We start from the raw sequence: 25,368 nt of genomic DNA, 5'->3' as shown, positions 1-25,368 counted from the left end.
GTAAAAGCTACGCCCCTCACACCATCTTGGCTTCTACTGTGCATGAACTCAGTAAAAAGAATTTCCCCTGGCCATTTTCTCCACCCCCCCCCCCCAATTAATCTCGTGGAATATGCCACTTACTCCCCTCCCCAACCCCAGGTGGCTGTAGAGCTATCTTTTATGCCTAGTCAACTAGGCAGAATGTTTTGCACCATTTGGCAGAACATTGCCATTTACTCCCCAGGGTGACTGTTCCTTCTGCTCCTTCCTATTTTGTTTTTGTTTTTGTTTTTGGTGCCAATTTTAAATAGTTTTATTTAAGACATCACATTTTCCACTTTACAATACAGTTATAAAGTGCATGAATTTCTTTCCCTGAGCACAGTCCGTATTCAAGTATCAATGTCCAGTTATTTACTATACAGCAGCTCAACTTTTAAAACTACCCATTTTGCTACAAATTTGGGTCCTTCAATATTTTGTGTGGAACAATGCTAGTTCTATGTTCAAAGCTGGCTTAATCAACCTCTTCTATGGTGGGCCCAGAGGAGGCACTTCCAGATGGAGAGGCTTCACCACCAGGGAAGCCCCCAGGCATTCCTCCTGGCATGCCTCCTGCGCTCTGGTACAGCTTGGTAACGATGGGGTTGCAGACATTTTCCAACTCTTTCTGCTGATGTTTAAATTCTTCCTTTTCTGCAGTCTGGTTCTTATCAAGCTAGTTGATGATGTCATGGCACTTGTCAAGAATCCTTTGTTCGTCCTCATCATTGATCTTGCCTTGGAGTTTTTTGTCTTCAATAGTTGCTTTCATGTTGAATGCATAGGATTCAAATGGATTCTTGGAAGACACCTTGTCTTGCTGCTTCTCATCTTCGGCTTTGTACTTCTCAGCTTCTTGGACCATGAGCTCAATGTCTTCCTTGCTCAGATGACCCTTGTTGTTAGTGATGATAATCTTGCTCTCTTTTCCTGTACTCTTACCCACAACAGAGACATTGGGGATGTCATTGGCATCAATATCAAAAGTGACTTCAATCTGAGGAACACCACGAGGTGCAGGAGGTATCCCTGTGAGTTCAAACTTGCCAAGCAGGTTATCCTTGGTCATGGCACGCTCACCTTCACAAACCTGGATGAGCATGCCTGGCTGGTTGTCGGAGTAGGTGGTGAAGGTCTGTGTCTGCTTGGTGGGGATGGTGGTGCTGCGCTTGATGAGGACCGTCATGACACCGCCAGCCGTCTCAATGCCGAGGGAGAGAGGCGTGACATCCAGCAGCAGCAGATCTTGAACATTTTCAGATTTATCTCCAGAGAGAAGGTGCCTGGACAGCTGCACCATAAGCGACAGCCTCATCAGGATTGATGCTCTTATTCAATTCTTTTCCATTGAAGAAGTCCTGTGGGAATTTCTGAATCTTGGGGATATGATTAGAGCCACCCACCAGGACAATATCATGGATCTGGGACTTGCCAAGCTTGGAATCCTGAAGGGCTTTCTCTACAGGGTCCAGGGTGCCACGGAAATGGTCAGCATTCAATTCTTCAAATCAGGCATGGGTGATAGAGGTATAGAAGTTGATTCCTTCATAGAGCGAATCAATCTCAATACGGGCCTGGGTGCTGGAAGAGAGAGTATGCCTAGCACATTCACAAGCAGTACGAAGGTGACAGACAGTCCTTTTCTTCTCACTGTTATCCTTCTTATGCTTGCGTTTGAACTCTGCAATGAAATGGTTGACCATTTGGTTGTCAAAGTCTTCTCCACCTAAGTGAGTGTCCCCAGATGTAGATTTGACCTCAAAGATACCATCTTCAATTGTGAGGGTTGACACATCAAAAGTGCCACATCCCAAGTCAGAGATCAGCACATTTTTTTCAGCTCCAACCTTTTTGTCTAAACCATCAGCAATAGCACCAGCATTGGATCATTGATGATTCTAAGTACATTGAGACCAGCAATAGTTCCAGCATCTTTGGTGGTCTGATGCTGAGAGTCATTGAAGTAAGTAGGTACTGTGACAACAGCATTAGCAACAGTCTTCTCAAGGTAGGCTTCTGGATGACAATTCTTCTGGATTAAAGCTTTTTTTCTCTCCCTTGGACCTTGGTCCTACCAACATCACTCACCATCATGAAAGGCCAATGCTTCATGTCAGACTGGACAACAGCATCATCAAATCTACATCCAATCAAGCTCTTGGCATCAAAGACTGTGTTGGTCGGATTCATTGCTACTAGTACTTGATTCTTTGTAGCATCACTGATCAATCGCTCAGTATCAGTAAAGGCAACATAACTCAGGGTGGTTCAGTTTCCCTGATTGTTGGCAATTATTTCCACTTTTCCATGCTGGAATACACCCACACGAGAGTAGATGGTGCCAAGATCGATGCCAACTGCAGGTTCCTTAGACATGGTTGCTGGTGTGCACACACAGCCTGCACAGACCCGTCTGGAACTGGTACCCCTGCGTTCAATGAGGCCCTCTTTTGTTAATTATCTAACCAACTGCCACTTCTAACAGAACTACATTCTATGTTTAAGAAGGTACAACCGTTCTAAGCATCTTAAGGAGAAGCATGGAAGATGTTAAAAAGACACAAACTTTCAAGTGATAAACCAATTTCTGAGATGAAAGATACAGTGAATGGATTAATAGATTAGAAACTATAGAATAAATGTTTAATGAACTTAAAACCATAGTAAAAGAAACTATCCAAAATGAAACACAGAGAGAGAAAAAGAAGATGCTGAATAATGAACAGAACACTGGTAAACTGAGGGGAAAATCTTAACAGCCTAATACATATAAGCTTGAGTCCCCAAAGAAGAGAAGGGAAAGAAGGAAGGAAGAGAAAAACTTTTTTATAAAGCCAGAAACATTTCTTAATGTGATGAAAAAATTAACTCACAGATCTAAGAATCTCAATAAACATCAAGCAAAACCTCAACAAAGCCCTCAATTACCAAATTGCTTAGAAGCGATGATAAAGGGAAACTCTTAAAGCAGCCATAGAAAAAGACATTATGTGCAGAGCTATAAGGATAGCAGCATATCTGCAGGAAACAATACAGGCACGAAGACAGTGGAACACCTTTAATGCTGAAAAAACCAAGCCCCACACAAAACATTAACCTAGAATTCTTACCCAGTGAAAGTGTATTTCAAAAGAGAAGGGGGAAAAAAGACTTTTTCATACATACACAAAATAAAAGGTTTTATTACCAGCAGGCCTGTATTATAAGAAATAATAAAGAAAATCTCTCAGGCAGAAGAACAAGATCAACAGAAATCTGGATCTACAAAATGTAATGAAGAGCACCTGAAAGCATAAAAATGTGGTAAACGTAAAATATTTTCTTCCTGTATCTTAAATCACTCTGAAAGAAAACGGGCCATTTTAAGCAAAAGTCATTACAATGTATTGTGGTGTTTACAACCAATGTATAATGTACAGCATATTTACAAAATCAGAAAAACAGGAGTGGAAATGGAAGGGTAGTATTTCTAATACTACCTGCGAAGTGACATAATATTAGTCAAAGGCACATTATGACAAGTTTAATTTGTATGATAAAAACACCAAAGTACTGCAGAAAAAATTACTACAGACACTATGAACATATAAGGGATAACTAGAAATTTTTATTAACTTCATCCTAATAAATCTGATAACAGATAAAGTAATCAAATTCTTTGAAGGACCAAAAATGAAACATGAAAACTTACTCAAGAAGATTTTTGATAACATGAATATTCTTATATGTAGTAAATAGTTTGTATTTTTTTTGGCGAAATCTTCCCAGGAAGAAATTCAAGCTCAAATGGCTTCATGAGTGAATTTAATTACACATTTAATTACGAAATGACAGAAAGTCTACATAAAGTGTTCCAGAAAAATTAATAAAATAAATATAGCTCATGAACACAGACACATGGAAAAAATTAACAAAATTTGAACAAAGTGGATCCAGCAATAAATAAAAAGGATAACATATCATGACCAAGTCCGGCTTAATCCAGGAATAGAATCCTGGTTCAGTATTCTAAAATCAATCAACATAATTCACATCAACAGATAAAGAACAAAAAGACCCATATGATCATTGAAGAAATGCAGAAAAATCATTTAACATAATCAACTTCTGCTCACGAAAGAAACTTCTAGCAGACTAGGCACAGAAGGGAACTTCCCTAATCTGATTTAGGACATCTACCAAAGGCCTTCAGGTAACTTATTAGTGAACTTATCTCTACTGTTCACTGCATACAAAACTTAACTCAAAATGGATATCATGCAAAATGCAAAAAATATAAAATGTAAAATTATTTAACTCATAGAAGAAAACCGAAAGGAAATTCTTGGGTTCAGCAAAGATGGCTTCAGACACCAAAAGTATGATCTATGAAAGAAAATATTTTTACATTGGATTTTATTAAAATTAAGTCCTGCTCTCAGACAGTTTTAAGATACTTAACAAACCACAGACTGGGAAAATATTTGAAAATACCACATTTGCCCTAACCGGTTTGGCTCAGTGGATAGAGCGTTGACTCCTGACTGAAAGGTCCCAGGTTTGATTCCAGTCAAGGGCATAAACCTTGGTTGCAGGTACATACCCAGTAGGAGGTGTGCAGGAGGCAGCTGATTAATGTTTCTCTCTCATCGATGTTTCTAACTATCCCTCTCCCTTCCTCTCTGTAAAAAATCAATAAAATGTATTTAAAATAAAGAAAGAAAATACCACATTTGATAAAGTTATTGCTATTCAAAATATATAAAGAACTCTAAAAATTCAATAATAAGACAACAATAGACACTTCACTTAAAAAGGTATGTGGATATAATAAAATGAAGATATGAAAGATTCTCAACACCTTAGTCATTAGGGAAATGCAAATTAAAAACCACAATGAGATACCACTATATACCTATTAGAATAGATACAATTTCCAAAAGAAAACTGAGAATGCCAAGTACTGGTAAGGATTCATTATTGGAGGAATTGCAAAATAGCACAGCTACTTTGGAAAACAGCTCAACAGTTTCTTATAAAATTAAACTTTCACTTATCATACAATTCAGAGGTCCCATTCCTAGGAGTTTACCTAATGAATGAAAATGAAAAACTATGTTTATACAAAAACTTGCACACAAAAGTTTAGAGCCTCTTTATTTGTACTTGCCTTAAACTGGAAAGAACCCAAAAGTGTCTCAACTGGAGAATGACTATAGACAAATTATGTTATGTCCATCAAATGAAACATTACCCTGCAATAAATAGTAATGAACTACTGATTCAACCTGACTGAGCCTTAGATACCTTATGGTCATTGATGAAAGCCTGACTCAAAGGCTATCTATTGTAGGATTTCACTTATCTGACTTTTTTTTTTTTTTAAGCAAAACCATAGGGACAGGAAACAGCTCTGTTGTTTCTGGAGGTCATGGGTAGGGACAGGGTCAGCAGCAGAGGGTCATGAGGAAGTTTGGGGACACGACAGAACTAGTTTATAATGTGCCTGAGGTGGTGGTTACATTACTCTATATGCTCATCAAAAGGTGCAGAACTTTACTATAAAAAGGGTAAGTTTAACTGTATGTAAATTGTACCTTAATTTTTAAAAATGAAAAAAAAATATTCTTAATTCTGAAATGGGGGTTGTACAAAGTATTAAAAAATTCCTTCTTTATTAAGGGGGCAGGACCAAAACCATAAATAAAATAGTCCTATTTTACAAGTCAGGCACGATGGGGCACAGAAAATGGGTCCCCATCCTTCTGAGAAAAGTGAGAGTGGGTATCCTGAAGGCTTTCTGGAGGAAAAGATGATAAGTAGTATGACTCACACTTATTAGAAATCCCTCCATATCCCTTGGTTATTTAAAATGCCGTGGCTTATTCTTCACCATCAGTCTAAAAGGAAATAACTCTCCCGCTACCTTTTTCATAAAGAAAATGACTTCCTTTTTGTCCTTCCATGAAGGTTCCTGCTCCTCTTCCATCCAGTCCACTTCAGGATTTTCATAAGGGAGGCTGCCAGGAACCTGAAGGATCTGAGACAGCGTGTTGACACTGGTAAAGACTGATTTTGACATATCCTTCTGACAACCTTTTGGTTAATTTTCTGCTTTATTAAAATCTTTAATTAAATTAATATGGGCTGGAGCAATAGTCTTGACAGATTCTGTGTATTAGCAAACAAGGCCTCAGATTTCAAAGTCAGCGGCCGAGCGGTGCTCCAGAAGCCAGTAGTTTCCTGGGAGCCTTTGGGCATGAACGGACTGAACGTGTTGCTCGTCCAAAAACCCAGTGGATTTGACTTGGGCCATGAAGCTGATGAGAACACAGAGGAAGTCCTGTGTATGTTGGCCTCCCCATGCTGAGCCCCTGCCTTCACTGTTGTCTGTCCTCCATTCACCTCTCCCTTGCCTTAATATGTTTTATTTCATACCAACCTCACAATGGAAAATAGTTAAAATCCGGAACAGCTAATTCATCCTGCCATGTTTAACCCTTGATGTGTCCCCTTAACACTCACAGACCTGGCTTCGTAGGTGTGCATTGTATGTGAGGTTTGACAAATGAGGTGCCAGGACTCATATCTTGAAAAATTCTAAAAATGATAAATGGATCATTTTTAATGTTCCTCTTTCACATCTCCCCATATGTTGGATTTAGCATCCCATATGTCCCCATTGGCACCAAATCTATTCCTGCCTTGTGGAGAACTTCCAACATGAGGGTGGGGGGAGGTGATCAAAATCAAAGGTCCATCAGAGTATGGAAATGATTAATACATACAGCCATACATTTATTGCCTCAAGTCAAATGATTTTTTTAAAAATGAAATATATTGACATTCAAATGTCATAGAAAATTTTTAATTTTTCACCAGGTTCTTTTTTAATATAACAACCAGACAGAAGCAGGTTGTGGGCTGCTTGCAGTCTCAATATTGGTGTGTGCATGGAACTCATACCCTTTCCACCACTGTAATCACTGACACGTGCTCCATGCAGGCTTACAGATGTATTGATACACAAGAAAAGTTTACCACTTTTTTCCACTCAGTAGCATCAAAATACAATGCCATGTATGCTTCCTACCTTTTGCAAGCGTGTCTTATGGGTTGTTAATGAATTTCCATGTGAACTTACCTGTTTCAAATTAGATTAGCTGTATTTTATCCATATGTTTAGTAATTCCACATAGAAGAATTTAGTGCCTCCTATGTGTCAAGTATGACATAGAAATACAGAGATGAAAAACAGAGTTTCTGCTCTCAGAGATGTCACATGTCAGTGCACCAAGTATAGTGACTGAGCGTATGGTCATGTTTAGGAAACCAGATTCAACAGGGTTGGGGAGGAGGCCAACAGAATCATCCTGATGCTGATGGAAAGATATTTGAGTTGACAAGCCATGGCCAACCGCTGGGGAGGTGTCATAAAGAGGGGCATCATGCAAAGATGTAGCTATATGTGCAAAGCACAGAGATACAAAGCAGCAAGTGAGGGTGGGGAGTGAAGGCCCTGCAGTTCAGGAGAACTGGTCAAGATACAGCTACGGAGGAAAGCAAAAACAGTTCATGAAGGCTCATGTGCAGCAAACTAAGAAATGTGAACTGGGAACTTTGAAGAATTACTGGAATATTTTAGGGAAGGAGGTGATCTTCTTGGCTTTTGCCTGTCATAACGGCATCGCTGGTGGCGGTGTAAAAGAGTGAGATAAATTTGGGGATGTAGAGTTAGAGACAGGAGGCAGTGGGCTGAGGTAGGAAGAGATTGAAAAAAATATCCAAGTTGGAAAGGAGAGTTTGAACGAGGAGGAAAGAGAGGAGGGCGATGCTTAATAAAAGCTGTTGAATTTAATCTAATGAATAAAAGGAGAGCTGCTATCAGCACTGGTCAAGGATACAGAACTCATGGAAAGGCTTTTAGAAAACTCTATCTCCTACAGATAAAATATCAACTGTTTCCATGGTTACAGCACCTAGCCTTGTATTGGGTGATCCATATCTCAGAATGTATTACTTTACCTTGAACGCTTTATTTTTATACACACTAGAGTTGTTTGGTGGGAGAGAGAACAGCAGCATCTATAGAAGGGATCTAAAGAATGTTTTGTTTCTGTGTGGGAGATGTTAGGTGCTGCACTAAGAATGGGGCCTTGGGCATTAAATCTTTTAATTATGACAACAGTCCTCTGAAACAGTATTCTTGTCAATGCTGGTAATGATTAAGGAGACTCAGGCACAGAGAGATTAAGTAACTTGACTGAGATCACACAACTAGTGAATGGAAGAACCAGAATTCCATCCCGCCCTTCTCTCCTCTTTTTTATCACCTCCTCTCATGATGCTTTGCTGTCTTTCTTTCATGTTCTTCCACTGGTCTTCCTATTTCACAATTCTATATCTGAATCCTGAATAATAAAGCAGATCTAAAACAGATCATTTTAAAAAACATATATTTTTATTGATTTCAGAGAAGAAGGGAGAGGGATAGAGAGATAGAAACGTCAATGATGAGAGAGAATCATTGATGGGCTGCCTCCTGCACACCCCACATTGGTGATCGAGCCTGCAACCTACGCATGTGCCCTGACCTGAATCAAACCATGATCTCCTGGTTTCTAGGTCAACGCTCAACTACTTAGCCACATCAACTGGGCAAAAACAGATCTTTTAAGAATCAGCCTGGCATAGTGATTATGAGCAGGGGCCTTGAAACCTGAACGCCTGAGCTTATATTCTGCCTCTAGCTTCTACTACCTGGGTAATTGTGGGTTCTATGCCCCAGACAAGTTATCTATAAAGTATAAATAATAGTGTCTTCATTTTAGTGTGTTTTTTTAAAGGAAGATTAAATGAGTTTATAGATGCATAGCATATATAACAGTGCCAGTGAAAAATAATCTTTACTCCCACAAGTTATAGTATAATGCATTTGCTTTTTCTCTGGAGTTTTATTGGAAATATAACATTAAAAATTGTCAACAATCTATTCTTACAGATGCTTTACTGGGCTAAACTTTTTGCGGCAATGTGGCATCTGCTTTATCTTTTTCTTTGGTGTCTTATTTCCTGGGTTTTAGCTTTAGCCACAGGAGACAACTTTAAACATCTGATAATATGTGCAGAACAGAAGTCTCTGGTACTCTGGTAATGACTTTTAACCTAGAGATAGGGAGAAAATATTAGAAGCATTATGCACTTAAAATTGGTTAATATTAAGTGATTGCAGATAGCACATTCATTATGTTGCAGAACAGTGAATACTTTCCCCTTAGAAATTAGCTAATTGTGTCTATCAATTTTTGTAATTTTAACACATTTTCTTTCTTGGAATTTAATAAGGATTTTTTAACAAATGCATAACCTCATCACATATGATAATTGCTTAAAATAGATTAAAGCCAACAACAGAACAACACACAGCATGAAAACAATTCAAAACAGCCTTCTTTTGAAGAAAACTTGTAGAAACATTTATGGAAGCTATTAATCTCATTATAACTCAGGATAATTCATTCAACCTTTCACAACCTTTTATTTTGGTCTGTTAAATGGAGGAAATAATACAAAGATTAGGTGGAATTATTTATATGAAAATATTAAGCACAAGGGATGACAAAACCAGATCTTTTTTCAACTTCATTCCATCCTTTCATTCTCCTGTTCTTTCCATTACCCTTTTCTTTTTTTATTCCTCTTTATACCTTCAAGAAGTGTTTGAGTACACGGCAGAGCAGGGAGAAGAAAACAGAGGAGGGGAAAATGCAATGAAGCTTGTTTGGATAAGACTGGAATTCCACTGGGGAATGTATTTCTTAAGTGTAGATGCCCCTTAGCAATTTCAGCACCAGAAAGAAGAGAGACAGTTCTTACAGAGGAAGCATCACTGTGCTCAGGATTCTGTGTGATGGTGGATTTATTCTCAGTTTAGACTCCCAGCAAGACTTCCTTGCCTGGAAGAATTACATCATTCTCTAACCATAACAGGTTTATTAATACTGGTAATGCCCAAAAGAAAAGAGATTGAAACTATACAGATGGTTAAGACTAATGAGGTAGACCACTAAAGCCATTTTTGTTAACCGGCATTAAGTAGTACATACTGGAAGGAGGCACATTCTTCCATAAAATAACTTCATGAAGACTCAGACCCCAGAGACTACTTTGAACAAGTACATAATAAAAATCATGGAGTTTTTAACTCAAAGTGTGGGAATCTTAGCAAATGACAGTGTGAACTATAAAATCAATCCTGTACCAGAATTATTCCTTTAGCCCCCTGTATTATTTTTTTTATTGCTGTGTAATAAATTACCACAGATTAGCTGCTTGAAACAACACACAGTTACTATCTTGATGTTTCCATGGGTCAGCTTAGCTGGGTCTTCTGCTCAGTTCTCAAAACACTCTAATCAAAGCAGGAGTTGGGCTGCATTCTCATGTGGAAGCTTGACTGGGGAAGAATCTGCTTCTCATCTCATCTAGGTTGTTGGCAGAATGAACTTCCCTGTGGTTTATGATTGAGGGCCCCGTTGTTGGCCGTATGGAGGCTGGAGGCTGCCCTTAGGTACCAGAGGTGTCACATGAACTTTCTCAACATGGCTGCTTACCTCCTCAAGCCAGCAAAAATAATATCTGCCTGAGGAAGGGCCCGGTCTCTCTTGTAAGGACTCTTACCTGATTGAGTCAGACCTACCTAGACAGTGTCCCTTTTGATGAACTCAAAATAAATTTATTTGGGACTTTAGTTACATCTGCAAATCTCTTCACCTTTGCCATATAATGTAACTTGTAAAGGAGTGACGCCCCCTCACTTTTGTCATAGTCCCTTGGTGACAAACAAGTCACAGGTCCCATCCATACTGGAGGAGAAGGGATTATTCAGAGCATGAATTCCAGGGCACTATAAACATGAGGGCTTCAAGAGAATCTGTTCACAACAGCCACATTAGTTGAGCTTTACTGCTGGTTAAGAGTAATTAGAACTAGGCATAAGAATTATACTGGAATTCTTCACATCTGTATAATGTCATTCAGTATACTGTATAACATGTAATTTTACTCAACACACTGGTAAACCACATATTGCATAGGCTTGCTCATTACCCATTAACTCTTTTCTTCTCTTTACACAAACTTAAATTATGGGAGCCCATTAAGGATCTTACATATTTATTCAACAAATATTTATTGACTGCCTACATGACCCAGGCACTATTTAGATGCTGGAAGTATTGAGGCAATAAAAAAGATTTAAAATAATTCATGCCCTCTGAACCTTACATATTAGAAGAGCAGAGAGACAATGAACAAGACGAATTAGTAAAATGCATATTATGGTTGGTAGTAGTAAGTGCTAAGCAAAGTGCTAAGAAGGTAATGTGGGAGTAAAGACCTGAAGAAGTAAGGGAGTAAGTCACGTGGGCATTTAGGGGATGAGCATTTGAGGCAGAGAGAGGCAGGTGGAAGGCCCTGACATTGAAAATGCGCCCAGTGGGTTTTAGACACGACAGAAAGGATGAGTGGCTGCCGCTGAGTGAGCCTGGAAAGACAAGGAGATGGAGAGAGGAGATGGGAGACTGGGTCAAGCTGGTTGTGTAGGTCTTTGTATGGAATTTATTGTTTACTCTGGGAAGAGAACCAGTGGCACATTTTGAGCAGAATGACATGGTTTGACTTATGTTTTAACAGGGTCACTCTGGCTGCAGTGTGAAGAAAAATAGAATGAAGCGAGTCAAGGGTGAAACAGAAAGACCACTAAGCCGATGACTGTGATGATTCAGGTGAGAAATGGTGACTTAAACCACCAATGGAGGTTAAAATGAATTTCTCTGAAGGTAAAACTGAAAGAATTTGCTGACGCTTCAGTTGTGGGTTGTACAAGAAGGGGAGACATCAAAGATCACTGTCAATTCCACATCTGTATATATATTTATAGCTTATCAATTAACCACCCAACTACTATATTCTCTATGTGAATAGATGTACATACATATGTGTATATGGTGGGGCTTCATTGAATTTACTCTAATTCAATTGATTTTGGTAAAATATATTTTGTCTACTAATTCCTTATATATATTATGTGATTATGAAATACATTGCACATTCACATACACATGTTACTTTGTTGAGTCAAATACATGACAATATATACTGTGCTTTATAGATAATTTATGAGATTTTTCAAGCCTAATTTTTATTACATGCAATTTCATCTTGCAAACTGATTTTAGAAGCCTAACTCATGAGAGAGAAGTGGCTTGACTTTAAACCTGAACTGAATGGCCCTTCCCTGATTTTAGTGTCTACAGTTCTGCTGCCCAGAACATAACCACATAACAACAGTTCTTTGAGGACAGTCAGCATGGGGTTTGTTCAGTCCCCCTGTGTGCTGCAGAGCATTGTTTGGAAGGAGGGCCACTTCCCATGTCAGTCTTTTCTGACCACCTTGTTTGGTGCTGCTAATATCAGTGGGATCCATTCCGTTCTAGTGACCCTTAGGGGAAAGTGGATTTTAAACTCAAGATTTCACAAAGACAATGAAGCATCCTACTTCAAATTCACTGGTTATACTGGCTATATAAAATTTTATGAATAATCATATTGACAATATGCAAATGTATGCATAAATAAGTATCTATAATAATAAAAGTGTAATATCCTAATTATACTGGACAGCCAAATGAACTTCCAGACGACCTTCCGGACGAAGCCGGGGTTGTGAGGCCCGAATTTCATGCATCGGGCCTCTAGTATATTTATATGTAATTGATCCTAAGTACCATACCCTTGTATCAGCTGTATTGTCTTGTTGCCAAAGCTGGACTCTCCTCATTCTATCCATTAGCACATCTCCAAGAAGTGTGGCCTTTGGAGTACATTAGAGTCGTCTACCAGGTAGAAATACTTCAATTGCAAGTGAGAGAACATTTAGCCTAAATGGCTTAAATAAGAAAGGGAAATTTACTGGCCCATGTAATTGATCAGTGCAGAGGTAGGACTGACCGCAGGCACCATTTATGGTCTTATTTTTCACTAGTCTCTGCTTTCAGGCATGATCCTGGGCTCTGACTTCCAGCTTGTGCAACTTGTCCTCCTGTGGCTCCGTCCATAATAAAAGCAAGGGCGGCAGTGTTCCAGACTGTGCCCTATGCCACTGCAACCCTAGGCAGAGAAGGCCGTGTTCCAGTACTTCCAGAACAAACATTGGGGCATCCTAATTGGATCAGTGAAGGTCACATGACCTGGAATGGCTCCTGGATAGCCAGGAGGATGCAATGCATTGGTTAGCTTGGGTCTGAATCTTGCCCATTCATGAAAGAGTAACTGTCACCAGGGAGTTGGGATAGGTTATTAGAACCTAGCCAATTCAGGCCCAGCCTGAAGCTATGGAGAAAGAGGCCAATTCCCTGAACACCACATGGCAGGGGGAGCTGGTACCTGAATCTCAGTCAAGGGGAAGCTTTCAGTAGATGTCTAGATCATGTAAACATTCAAATGTTGCCCAGCCAGTGTTGCTCCGTGGTTGAGCGTCAATCCATGAACCAAGAGGTCACTGGTTTGATTCCCAGTCAGGGCATATGGCCAGGTTGTGGGCTCGATCCCAATAAGGGCCATGCAGGAGACAGCTGATCGATGATGGATGATGTTTCTCTCTCACGGATATTTCTATCTCTCTATCCCTCCCCCTTGCCCTCTCTCTCTCTAAAACCAATAAAACATATTTAAAAATTTTTTTAAATGTTTTACATCTTGCTTGGCTTCGCCAAAAGGGAAGGCTATGCAGTGAGTGCTACGAGGCTCACGTTCCTAACAGCCCTTCTTTCCAATGTGCGGTTCTTCTGTGGTTTTGTCCCTGTGTCCATGACACAGTCTCCATCCTAAAACATATGTTTACAGCTCATTCCTTCTCTACTTGAAGAACTGCCTGATGACAGTCATGGAGGGGAAGGGTCTGCTTCTGAGAACAGGAATTTAGCCCTGCATTGTGAGGTGTATGCTAAGACCCTAGCACCAGGCTCTGTGTCCTTTTTACCAATTAGCATTTGTACTAAAATTTGGGAGTCTCATTGTTTCAGCAATTAGTTGTCTTTTAAATTCTCTCAAGTATTGGTTTTCTATTGCTGTCATAACAATTTACTTTATACTTAGTGGCTTAGAGCGACAAAATATTCTATGTTACAGGTTTGTTGGTCAGAATTCCAACATCCGTCGCATTGTACTTACAGTCAGGTGCTGGCTGGGCTGCGTTTCCTTCTGGAAACTCTGGGGACCATCTGTTTTCTTGCTCATTCAATTTGTGGGCAGAATTTTATTTTTAATGGTGGGGTGACTATCACCTGGGATCATTCCCGGCTTTTAGAGGCCACAGTGTTCCTTCGCTTGGGGCTTTCTTCCTCCATTGTCAAAGCCAGCGGCAGCAGGTTGAGTCCTTCTCAGTCACATTGCTCTGCGCCCCCACAAAGGTTCTCCACTCTTAGGGTCTCGTTGATTAGATAAGACCTACCTGAATAATAAAGGGAAATCTTGTCTTTTTAACAGCCAGCTGGTTAGCGGCATTAATTCTGTCTGCAACATAATTTTGCCATGTAACATAACATTCATATATTCATGAGTTTGGGGGTTGGAATGTGGACATCTTGCTGGGGAGAGGGGTTATTCTTTCTATCACCCCCCCACACACACACACAACTGGCTCACAGTGATTTATTTGTTTAATATATTATTATTGATTTCAGAGAGGAAGGGAGAGAAAGAGAGAGATAGAAACATCAATGATGAGAAAGAGTCATTGATCAGCTGCCTCCTGCACAACCCCAACTGGGTATCAAGCCAGCAACCTGGGCATGTGACCTGACCTGGAATCAAACCATGAGCTCTTAGTTTATAGGTTGACACTCAGCCACTGAGCCATGCTGGCTGGGCGACAGCGTGTGCTCTTGATGTAATGAAATGACACTTTACTTCTATGATGTTAATCCCTAAAACACATAACTCCTGTCTAATCATGAGGAAAACATCAGACAAATTTTAATTAAGGGACATTCTACTAAGCAGCTGATCAGTACTCCCCCAAACAGTCAAGGTTATCAAAACCAAGAGGATCCTAAGGCTAAATGACAACTAAATTTAACTGAATAGAATCCAGAAAACAAAAAATAACATTAAGTAGAAAACTTAGAAAATCGGAAAAAAAGGTGTAAACTTTAGTTAGTAATAATGCATAGCATTGGCTCATTCATTGTAACAAATGTACCATAGTAATATATTAGTAAAATGGAAACTGGTTGTCGGGGTATAGGGAAACTCCTTATACTGTCTTCACCCCTCTTCTGTAAATGTAAGTATCTAAAATAAAACATTTAATAAAATATAACATTAGTGGTTTTCTCACCAGCATCCAGAGACCTTGGACTTGACAGCTTGTGTTCACTGAGTGTGCATCCTGATATTTTTGTTCAGAAGCTCATTTTCCAGGCTTTTCCCTTTCAGTGGACTTGTAGGAACTGATACTGTTTCAGAATATCAGGGCTGTGTTCACTCTCTTGAACCTTTTGGTAGGCTATTTTTGGAAGAAAGATGAGAATTCGGGCCTCTGAAGGAAGTTAAAGGAAGGTAGACTTTAGTTCTTTGGAAGACACTACATACCAGTGATTGGAATGGGGCGCAGAGGAAATGGCCTGCCTAAAGTGGGCTGCTTATGTCTGGAAAAGTTTTAAACAGAGACATCTTTTCAGATCTATTATGCATGAGGAGCACAGGAAATGCTGACTAGGAAGTTGGAATAGTCCCTTTTTGCTATGATATTCTGGGCCCCTCCTGAGTTAACAACCTGCTTCTGCAACCCAGGCTCACTTTGACTCACTCATCTATTCATCCAGCAAATATTTGCGAACCACCTACCTAGATCTTGGCTGATACCTCCCCAAGATCTAGGTGTATGCCATGGAACAAACAGACTGATGCCCTTCCCTAGTGCACTGAGAACAAAGTTTTCTGTGGAACAGATCAGGGATGGTACCTAAAAGCCCTTTGTCAGTTAGTTTCAAAACCGCTATTGTTTTCTGCAGAATAGAATCATCTAGGAGGAGGTAAATCATAAGAGTTATTGACTATGAACTCTATGAACATACTTCAAGGATACACTTTAATATTATTAAACTCTTTTTTTTTTCATGAGGGGTAGAGGAATATGGTTTTGTTGAGAAGTATCTTCCTTTGCCTAACCTAGGTCATCATTCTCCCCAAACAGATATAAGAAACCAAACTACTGTGCTGAAGATGAAAATGTGTATAATTTAAGGAGCAGTGGGTCATTTAAAATTCTCATCTTCCTTATGACTATAAAGTATCATGTAATTTAGGGAAAATCATTTCTTTTAGTTCTGCTTTGGGGCTAATAATTCTCCTTTACAAATAACCACAGATGTTCTCAAAGGAAACTGTTATGTAAAGTTCAAATTAATGCAGGAATTTAGGGAGATTTGCTTAGATATTCATTAATTTAGGGGTCAAAAAGAGGTCAACCCATCTCAAGAAGGGAGGCAATATTTTATCCAATGCCTACAATGGAAACTTTTAATTTTATTTAATACCTACAACAACCCTTGGAATCTCAGACTTTAAATATTTTACTCATTTAGTCTAACTCACTGAACAATTGAGTGGAAGAGGGAGGCATCATGCCCTTTTGGAAACCTCAGAGTTCTTTGTCTCAGAAGTCTTTGCCTACAATGAGCCTTCTTTGCCCACAATCAGACTTCTAGACATGATCAAAGACATCAGGAGCTCTATTTCACAAGGTTCCCTTCACCTTCTCAGATAGATTCATTTATTTTCTCTAAAAATATTTCTTGGGCTCTGGTTAGTGTGGCTTACTTGGTTGAGCATCATCCTATGCACCAAGAGGTAACTGGTTGGATTCCGGTCAGGGCACATGCCCAGGTTGTGGGCTGGATGCCCAATAGGGGGCCTGTGGGAGGCAGCTAATCAATGTTTTCTCTCTCATTGATGTTTCAATCTCTCTCCCTCTGCCTTCCTCTCTCTAAAATCAATAAAAACATATTAAAAAATATTTCTTGGGCCCTAGCTGGTTTGGCTCAGTGGATAGAGCATCGGTCTGTGGACTATGGGGTTCGGAGTTCGATTCCGGTCAAGGCACATGACAGGATTGTGGGCTTGATCCCCAGTAGGGAGCGTGTAGGAGGCAGTTGATCAATGATTCTTTCTCATCATTGATGTTTCTACCTCTCTCTCCCTCTCCCTTCCTCTCTGAAATCAGTAAGTATATACAGTAAAAAAATACTTATTGGAACATCTGCCATGCTCCCAATATTATGCTGGATGGTTGAGGCACATTCCTGAGTGAAACAAACGTGGCTCCTGTGCATGTGGAGCTCAGAGCCTAGGGAGAGTCAAACAGCACACAAGCAAATACATTTAATAAAACTAAGCAATAATAAATTAAGACATTAGGAATATAAGTAAAAGTCAACATTTGCATTTAAAATTATTTGATCAAGACTTAGTAACTTTTAAAAAATTTAAATTGACCTTAATCTCATGTATGGATATGCACAACTAGCAAATTCAAATGCTCAAGTGTTGGTGGCTCTGAAATCACTCAATATTCAATTTTCAGCTTTAAAAATACTTAACATTGTCAAAATGTTCAGTACTAAATAAATTTGCCAAGTTCTTAGTTTTCAATGGCTTGCTAACAAACTGGCTTTATTCTCAAGTGTGTCTGCTTTCACGTCAGAGGTGCTGTCACTTTGACCAGCCATGTGCAATAGATGAGACTATTGAAGCTCAGATAGGTTAAATGATTTTCTAAGCTCATACTATGGATGTACCTTTGAACCCTATCTCCCTGGTCCTGAATTCCACACTCTTGCCCATTATAGTATACCGCCTCTCCAGTCCCTACACCTTTATTTTATAAGTGAGGTAACCGAGACATGGAGGTAGAAGCTGAGTTTCCAAGGTCTCAATATTTCATTCATTTATTACTTAGTAAATGTTTAATACATACTATTTGCATGGTGTGGTGCTAACCACTGAAATGCACATAGACAAAGATGAATAATATGTGATCTGTTCTCACTGTCTACACTATCATTTTATTGAGGAATGTAAATGAACATGAAATAGGGAGAGGATGTGAATGAAGTGGGAGGAGTGGAGAAATTCCTGGTGTGGGTTGAATACAGCAAAAATCCAACTTTCAAATAAGAAAAGCAGGCCATTGTGTGTTCCATGATTTAATCCCTATCACAATGGTGTCACTGTGGCAATTGTAGAGGTCACCCCAGGTTGGGGTCAGCGAAGCCTATAGACAAAGGGGTTGCTCTTACATCTGTTCTTCATAGCTGGGTTAAAAGTAAAATAGGTCAGGGGCAGTGAATTCAAGACTAGCACTCCAACCCATGCTCCCGACCATCAAACCTGCACTTTTTCAAATATGCTTTCTTATTGCAATAAATAGGACCAAAGACATTCGTTAGCAGGCAACTCTAACTTGAGAAAACTAGAAATATCCTCCAAATCATGCCCCCCCCAAATCTATAAATTGGTTGATAATTTAAAGGTATGGGAAAATACCTTCATAGGTAACAAAATAACACAAAGACATTTTCTCTGGAGGGATACATATTGGTAACCAAATTAATCTCTATTAACAGTTGCTGAGTAGAACTGTGATATTTCTCAGATTACCAACTACTTTATCTTAGTTGGTACAATAAAAAAATTGTAGTTACTATAGCAACAAAGAGTCAAGATATAGTTTTGGAGGGATTTTTTTCCTTATTAGTTTAATTCATTAATAGTTTAATTCCATCCATTAAATCTATTTCCAACCTTCAAATGCTTTGCTGTATGCATGTTCTTTGGTGTAGCTATACTTGATTCTGTGAAAATATGAGAACAGCTCAGTTTTTTTATTGTAAAAGCTAATTCTTCTGCCTGCAGAGTTCATGCTCTGCCTCCTTTGCTCCATTGTCTCATTTCATAACTGAGGAGGAGTTGTGCCCACTTTGCGCATTCCATCTCTGTGGGTCTCCTGAAGGCAGAGCGAGTTTTCTCGAAGTGCAGCTCGCTCCAGGCCAGCTTATTTGTGGTTCTATTTGTTGTGGCCAAAAGGCTGTTTTCCAACAAAAATCGATAAAAAGGTGTTTGAAAAGTCAACCTTATGAATAATTCCATTTTTTTCTTGTGCTGATGGGGCTCTTGGCATTTCTGTGCAAAGTATCAGCTGGTGACCTTACTTCCATTTCCTGTACATTTATCTTGTCTACAGTATTTTGATCTTTATAGCCTGAATGTGAAAAAAAAGTCTTCATAGCAAAACACTCTCTCACACTAGAGACTGATTTGATTTCAAGTTCCTGGGGAGGATTTTTTCTCTCAGCACTGATGGAGGGCTCTGTGAAGTTTCTATTCCTGGTTGGCACTCACAGGCTATTTTACAATCCATGGTTAGCATGGAAAGTAGATGATCTAGAAGAAAAATATATTTTTTAATCTTTTTGAAGTTAATGTTCTGTAACTTTAGAAGATTTATATCAGAAAAAATATTCACAGAGATTTAATCAAAAGGTAACGTTGGAAGGTTTAAGGCAGCGGTTCTCAACCTGTGGGTCGCGACCCCTTTGGCGGTCAAACGACCCTTTCACAGGGGTCGCCTAAGACCATCCTGCTTATCAGATATTTACATTACAATTCATAACAGTAGCAACATTGCAGTTATGAAGTAGCAACGAAAATAATTTTATGGTTGGGTCACAACATGAGGACCTGTATTTAAAGGGCAGAAGGTAGAGAACAACTGGAAACTTTAAGGCAACTGGAGGCCAAACAACATGAGTACTGGCTTCCAGATAGTCATTTGAAAGTTGTCCTGGAGAACATCAGTGAGATTTGTTCCTAGCTCTGCTGCATACCAGCTGTGTGACGTTGGGCAAAACACTTCACCTCTCTGAGCTTAGGAAACATTTTGAGAAAGAAATGTTTGCCTGACCAACCTCAGGAGGTAGCTGAGAAATTCAGGTGAGATAACCAATGTGAAGTGCCAAGTTGATTATAAATTGCTTTGGAAATCAAAAGGATAAGATTAACATGAAATTTAAATATATCAGATATATCAATATGGGACCCAAATAGAATAGGTTTGGCAAACTACTAATTATGATAACTCTATCAGGATAATAATATTGGGGTTGGAGGTTATTGAGATGATAATAAAACTTCTCCCCTTTTCTTTCACTTTTGTTCTTGTCTAACAAATTCTTTAAAAGTGACATTTTCGTTTATATGTGGATGCCTTTGTTCATCTCCTGACTTAAACCTTGATTGTTCCTAAAGATATGGCAGGGTGAAGACAAGCATACTTTTGAGACCAAAGCAAAAATAAGAAGAGTGGAAGGGTCAGAAGCAGGTGATGGGGGAAGGAGATCAGGGCCCCAGACCCAAGTATTTTCATTATAACCAAACAAACATAAATGACATCTCTCAAATGAATTTAAACATTAACAGAAAAGACAGGTGTTTCAGTTTGATAAGCAACAGAACAGGTAAGTTAATTATTATCCTGGGAAAGGCTTTTAATATTTTTAGCCATACCAAACTTTAATAGTTGATTTATAGACAAATTAACTGCCCAACCCAAAATTACAATAATTATATATATATATATATATATATATATATATATATGTATATATATAATCTTTATGATCACATATTTATCTTGTTTTTCACAACAAGCCTGTAAGGTAGGCAAGGAGAGCAGAAGGTGGTCAGAGACTGGCCTGAAGACACATAGAAGACAGGAGTCCTGTGTCTTTCTGTAGAAAGAATATGTATTGGATTCAAGAAAGTATAAATATTGCGTGTAGCTAAACATCTTCATCACACCTGGCTTTGTTTTGAAAGAAATGGAAATTCTAAATTATAAAAACCACAATAGGAAGAACAATGAATTTTTAGAAAAATCATAAGTTGAGAACTCAGAAAGTTTTATTACCAAATCTATTGTCATGAGACCTTGATTATAAATAAATTTACTAAAATTGCAGTAGCAGATTTCTTCCTGTAAATACCTCCCCCCTCCCCAGTTATTCTAAATCCAGCATAATTCAACAGTTCAAAAATATTTACTGAGCATCTGTTGTACACTCTGTCTGATGATGTGATTTGGCACTGCAATCCGAGTTGTCTGTTCTGCTCTGGCCTCATTAATGACCTGGGTCCACAGCTTCTCGTGGGTGGATTCTTTTCATTCTTTGGGACCTCAGTGAAGAAAGAGTTTATGTAAGAATCAAGTGAAATCTACTTTTTAAACAGAATTTTATTCTTTTTTGGATATTTCCTCTTCTTTTGGACAAGTATACATGCCCATGATAAAGTTTAATTTATAAATTAGGCACAATAAGAGATTAACAACAAATAATAAAATAGATTATAACAATCTACTGTAATTAAAGTTGTGACTGAAGTCTCTCTCTCTCAAAATATCTTATTGTGCTGTACTCACCTTCTGGTGATGACATGAGGTGATAAAGTGAGATGAATGAGAAAGACATAATTAGTGAAATAAGGGTCACTTTAATATAAGCACCACAATACCACCACAGCCAATCCGATAACTAAGACAGCTACTGAGTGACTAATTGTCAGAGAGTATATGCAGTGTAGAGATGCAGGACAAAGGGATGATTCATGTCCGGGTGGGAAGGATCAGAAGTCATGAGATTTCATCTGCTACTCAGAATGGTGTGCAATTTAAAACTTATTATTGTTTATTTATGGAATTTTTCTTTCTTTTTTTGTTAATCCTCGCCAGAGGATATTTTTCCATTGATTTTTAGGGATAATGGAAGAGAAAAGGAAAGACAGAGAGAAACATCGACGTGAAATAAATACATCGATTGGTTACCTGCTGCATGAACCCTGACCAGGCCCCAGGCTGGGGAGGAACCTGCAACCAAATTACATGCCCTTAACTGGCATCAAACCCAGGACCCTTTGGTCCGCAGACCAATGCTATTGAGCCAAACTGGCTAGGGCTGGAATTTTTCATTTAATATTTTCAGACCACATTTGACTCTGGTAACTGAAACTACAGAAAGTGAAACCATGAATAAGGGGGGGCTATTGTAGTTATTCTGAAGGGAAATGGGGTTTCCCAGAGTTAGGGATGCTTTAATCTTAGGAGATGTTAGTGTTCAGTGAAGTCAAAGCAACAAGAAGTGGGTAACCCTGTGGTCTCTCTTCGCTTCCAGGAAATTGAACTAAACACTGAAGCTGTCTCTCAATTTTTCGGACAGATGTTTCATGCCAAAACAAGATGTCATTTATTCGAATACACGCTTATACACTCTTTGTCCACCTTAGAAATGTGGGCTTATGATGCCTAGATCCCCGTCAAAGAGGGAGAATGAGTTTTACACAATAAATGTAGAGAGCATGCACTGGTTTGGGGAAAAGAGCTTTATCAGAAGTCAGGAGTCATGGAAGCGTGGGATTCTGCCATGAAAATAGTCTGAAGCCTGGGGTATTGAATCGCCTGGGCTTCAGGTGTATGCCCTGACTGACATATTTAGGTTGAAATGATATTTCAGGTGTTAAATTTCCATTTTTATGTGTATAGCACTTTTTAATTTTAGAGCTTCCCCATGTAATTTTCTTCTGCCTGGGAAGCTCTTCCCCAGATATCCACAATGGTAACCTCTTCACCCCCTTTAAGACTTCGTTAATGTCACCTTAATGAGTCCTCTCTTGGACCCTCTGAAAATTGCACCTTCACTTCTTCACTCACCACTCCCTTTCCCTTGCTTTATTTTGCCATAACACTTACTACCTTTATAATGTCCTTTATAATGTCCTTATTTACTATGTTTGTGGTCTGTCTCCCCAGCCTGGAATGTTAGTGTCCAGATGGCAATCATTTTGACACTTTGGTTTACACCTACAATAAACTGGATACATAGCAGGGTCTTAATATTTGTTGAATGAATGAATAAAAGAATGTGTTCCCTTCTTGGGTTCCCAGATATTTCTGTAATGTAGTTTGAGGATTTATCTATAGTTCAGAAATGAGGTATGATAGGAAAGCCAAAAGGTAATGTGTTTTATTCCTGACCTGCTCTCAATCCATAGTAGAGATTTAGCAGAAATTATTCAATCAATTGCCCATTTTAGAGTATTTTGAATGTTTCCAAATTTTGAAGTTACTTTAATTCTTAAAGGCATGTTTCAATTCTGTGAAATCTTGATGGAATCGTCTTGTCCTGTTTATTTTATCTAGTGCAGTAGCTACTAAAATATCTATTTAACAGATGAGAAAATGGAGGTCAGAGGAATTAAGGAATTTGCCACCAGCCAGGCAGTTGGGAAATAGCTGAATTGATTGCTGAACTCAGGTGTGACTAAAAATTCCATCATTTCAGCTATGCCTGCATCATCAGATGGGTAAATAGAAAATGATGCTCCCTCTGCATAAACTCATTTTCAGTACAATTTTTAATACTATTTTAACACCAAGGCTACCTGAGCTGGGCTCCCTTCAGAGGCCAGGCTCATTTTTTAGGCTTGGTTAGCCTCAGCGAAGATGGGGATGTAGCCCAAGCTGGTTTGGCTCAGTGGATAGAGTGTCAGCCTTCGGACTGAAAGGTTTGAGGCTTGATTCCGGTCAAGGGTACCTGCCCTGGTTGCAGGCTGGATCCCCAGTAGGGGATGTGCAGGAGTCAGCCAATCAATGATTCTCTCTCATCATTGATGTTTCTATTTCTCTCTCCCTCTCCCTACCTCTCTGAAATCAATAAAAATATATTTTAAAAAAGTTGGGAATATAAAACAATGCTGGGTCCAGGGAACAGTGCGCTACTCATTGTGTAAGGGGTACAGCAGAGAGCGATGGGAGTGCAACCTGGAGCAGTTGTAGTGCACATGAAGAACTCTAAAAGATCATGCATATGCTGTTTGTACGTTGACCTTCTGGATGAGGGGCATGCATGGTCCATTAATTTACATGTGGAGTTTTAATGGGGAATCCAATTAGGCTGGGTGCCTAATTGCTGTGCTTTGCAATACTCGAATCACTGGAGTATTGAAACATGTCATTTCACTCTCACACACGTACACAAACTCTGAGGCCTTAGAAGCGATGCCTTTGTACATACTGATGAAATAAATAGCACTTTTTGTATTTCAAGGTCACTGTTTCTACATGTTGACTTTGACTGTCTTTTAATTAACTTTTATTTTACTGACAAATTTTTAAAAATAGCTTATTTTATGTAGTGTCTTAATGGAAAACTCAACTTTTTAGTCAAGTAGACCTGGTCAAGCTACTTAGTATATATGAGCCCCTGTGGAAAATGGAGATAATATACCTAATATTGTGTGTAGTAAATGAGAAAATGAATGTGTATAAATGCCCAATTAATAAAAGGCATTCAATAGATAGTGTCATTATTGGTTTTATTTCTGTAGAACCCCTCTTAGGCTATGATATCAAGACTAGAAGTCTTTGATTTATTGGCATATTCATTCATTATTCATCTATTGAACATATATTTACTGAATATTTTCTATGTGCCAAACACTGTTCTAAGTTTCAGTGGTAAAGCAGAAAATATAACAATGTTTTTATCTTCACTGAACTCCTGCTCTGTCAAGGGACATATACTAGTTTACAATGGTTACAAACTCCCACAACGTTAGTGGCTTAAAGCAACACAAGTCTTTTTGCTTATGGTCTCTAAGTCAGAAGTCTGACATGGATCTTATTGGAGTAAAATCAAGGTGTCAGCAAGGCTGCCTTCCTTTCTAGTAGCTCTAAGGAAGAGTCAACTTTCCCATCTTCTAGATGCTGTTCCCATTCCTTGGCTCATGACCCACTTTCATTTTCAAAGCCAGCCATGTGACATCTTTCTGACTCTTCTTCTGTTGCCACTTTTTTTTTTCTTACACTGACCTCGAATCAGAAAAGGTTCTTGTAAGGACTCATGTAATTTAGACCCATCTGGCTACTCTCTCCATTTCAAGGTCTTTAATCTTAATCACATCTGTAAAGTCTCCTTTCCATGTAAGGCAACATAGTCGCAGGATCCAGGGATTAGGATGAGACCTTGTGAGGGGAGCATTATTCTGACTGCCATAGACAGAATACACATCTTAAATAAAACAACATAAGCAAATAAATGTGAATATGTTGTGGAATTTATTGTTAAGAGTGAGGTACTAAAATAAAACAGGATTAGGGAGTGCCGGGGAAGGGAACAGGCAGGAAAAATTCTTACTGATAAGGTGATATTTGGATTTATTAAAAGCAGAAATTCTTTAGCAAATAAGCAT

The 25,368-nt window shown here is 38.9% G+C and overlaps 1 pseudogene; it reads right to left on the bottom strand.

The window, feature by feature from the left end:
• Positions 1-374: 374 nt before the first annotated feature.
• LOC132220869 (heat shock cognate 71 kDa protein-like) lies at positions 375-2,428 on the bottom strand (annotated as a pseudogene).
• Between the last annotated feature and the right edge of the window lie 22,940 nt (positions 2,429-25,368).

This window comes from Myotis daubentonii, chromosome 1 (genome assembly GCF_963259705.1).
Source record: "Myotis daubentonii chromosome 1, mMyoDau2.1, whole genome shotgun sequence".
Classification (NCBI taxonomy): domain Eukaryota; kingdom Metazoa; phylum Chordata; class Mammalia; order Chiroptera; family Vespertilionidae; genus Myotis; species Myotis daubentonii.
The sequence above is the reverse complement of the archived record's forward strand: the minus strand, read 5'-3'. Positions and strand labels throughout refer to the sequence as shown.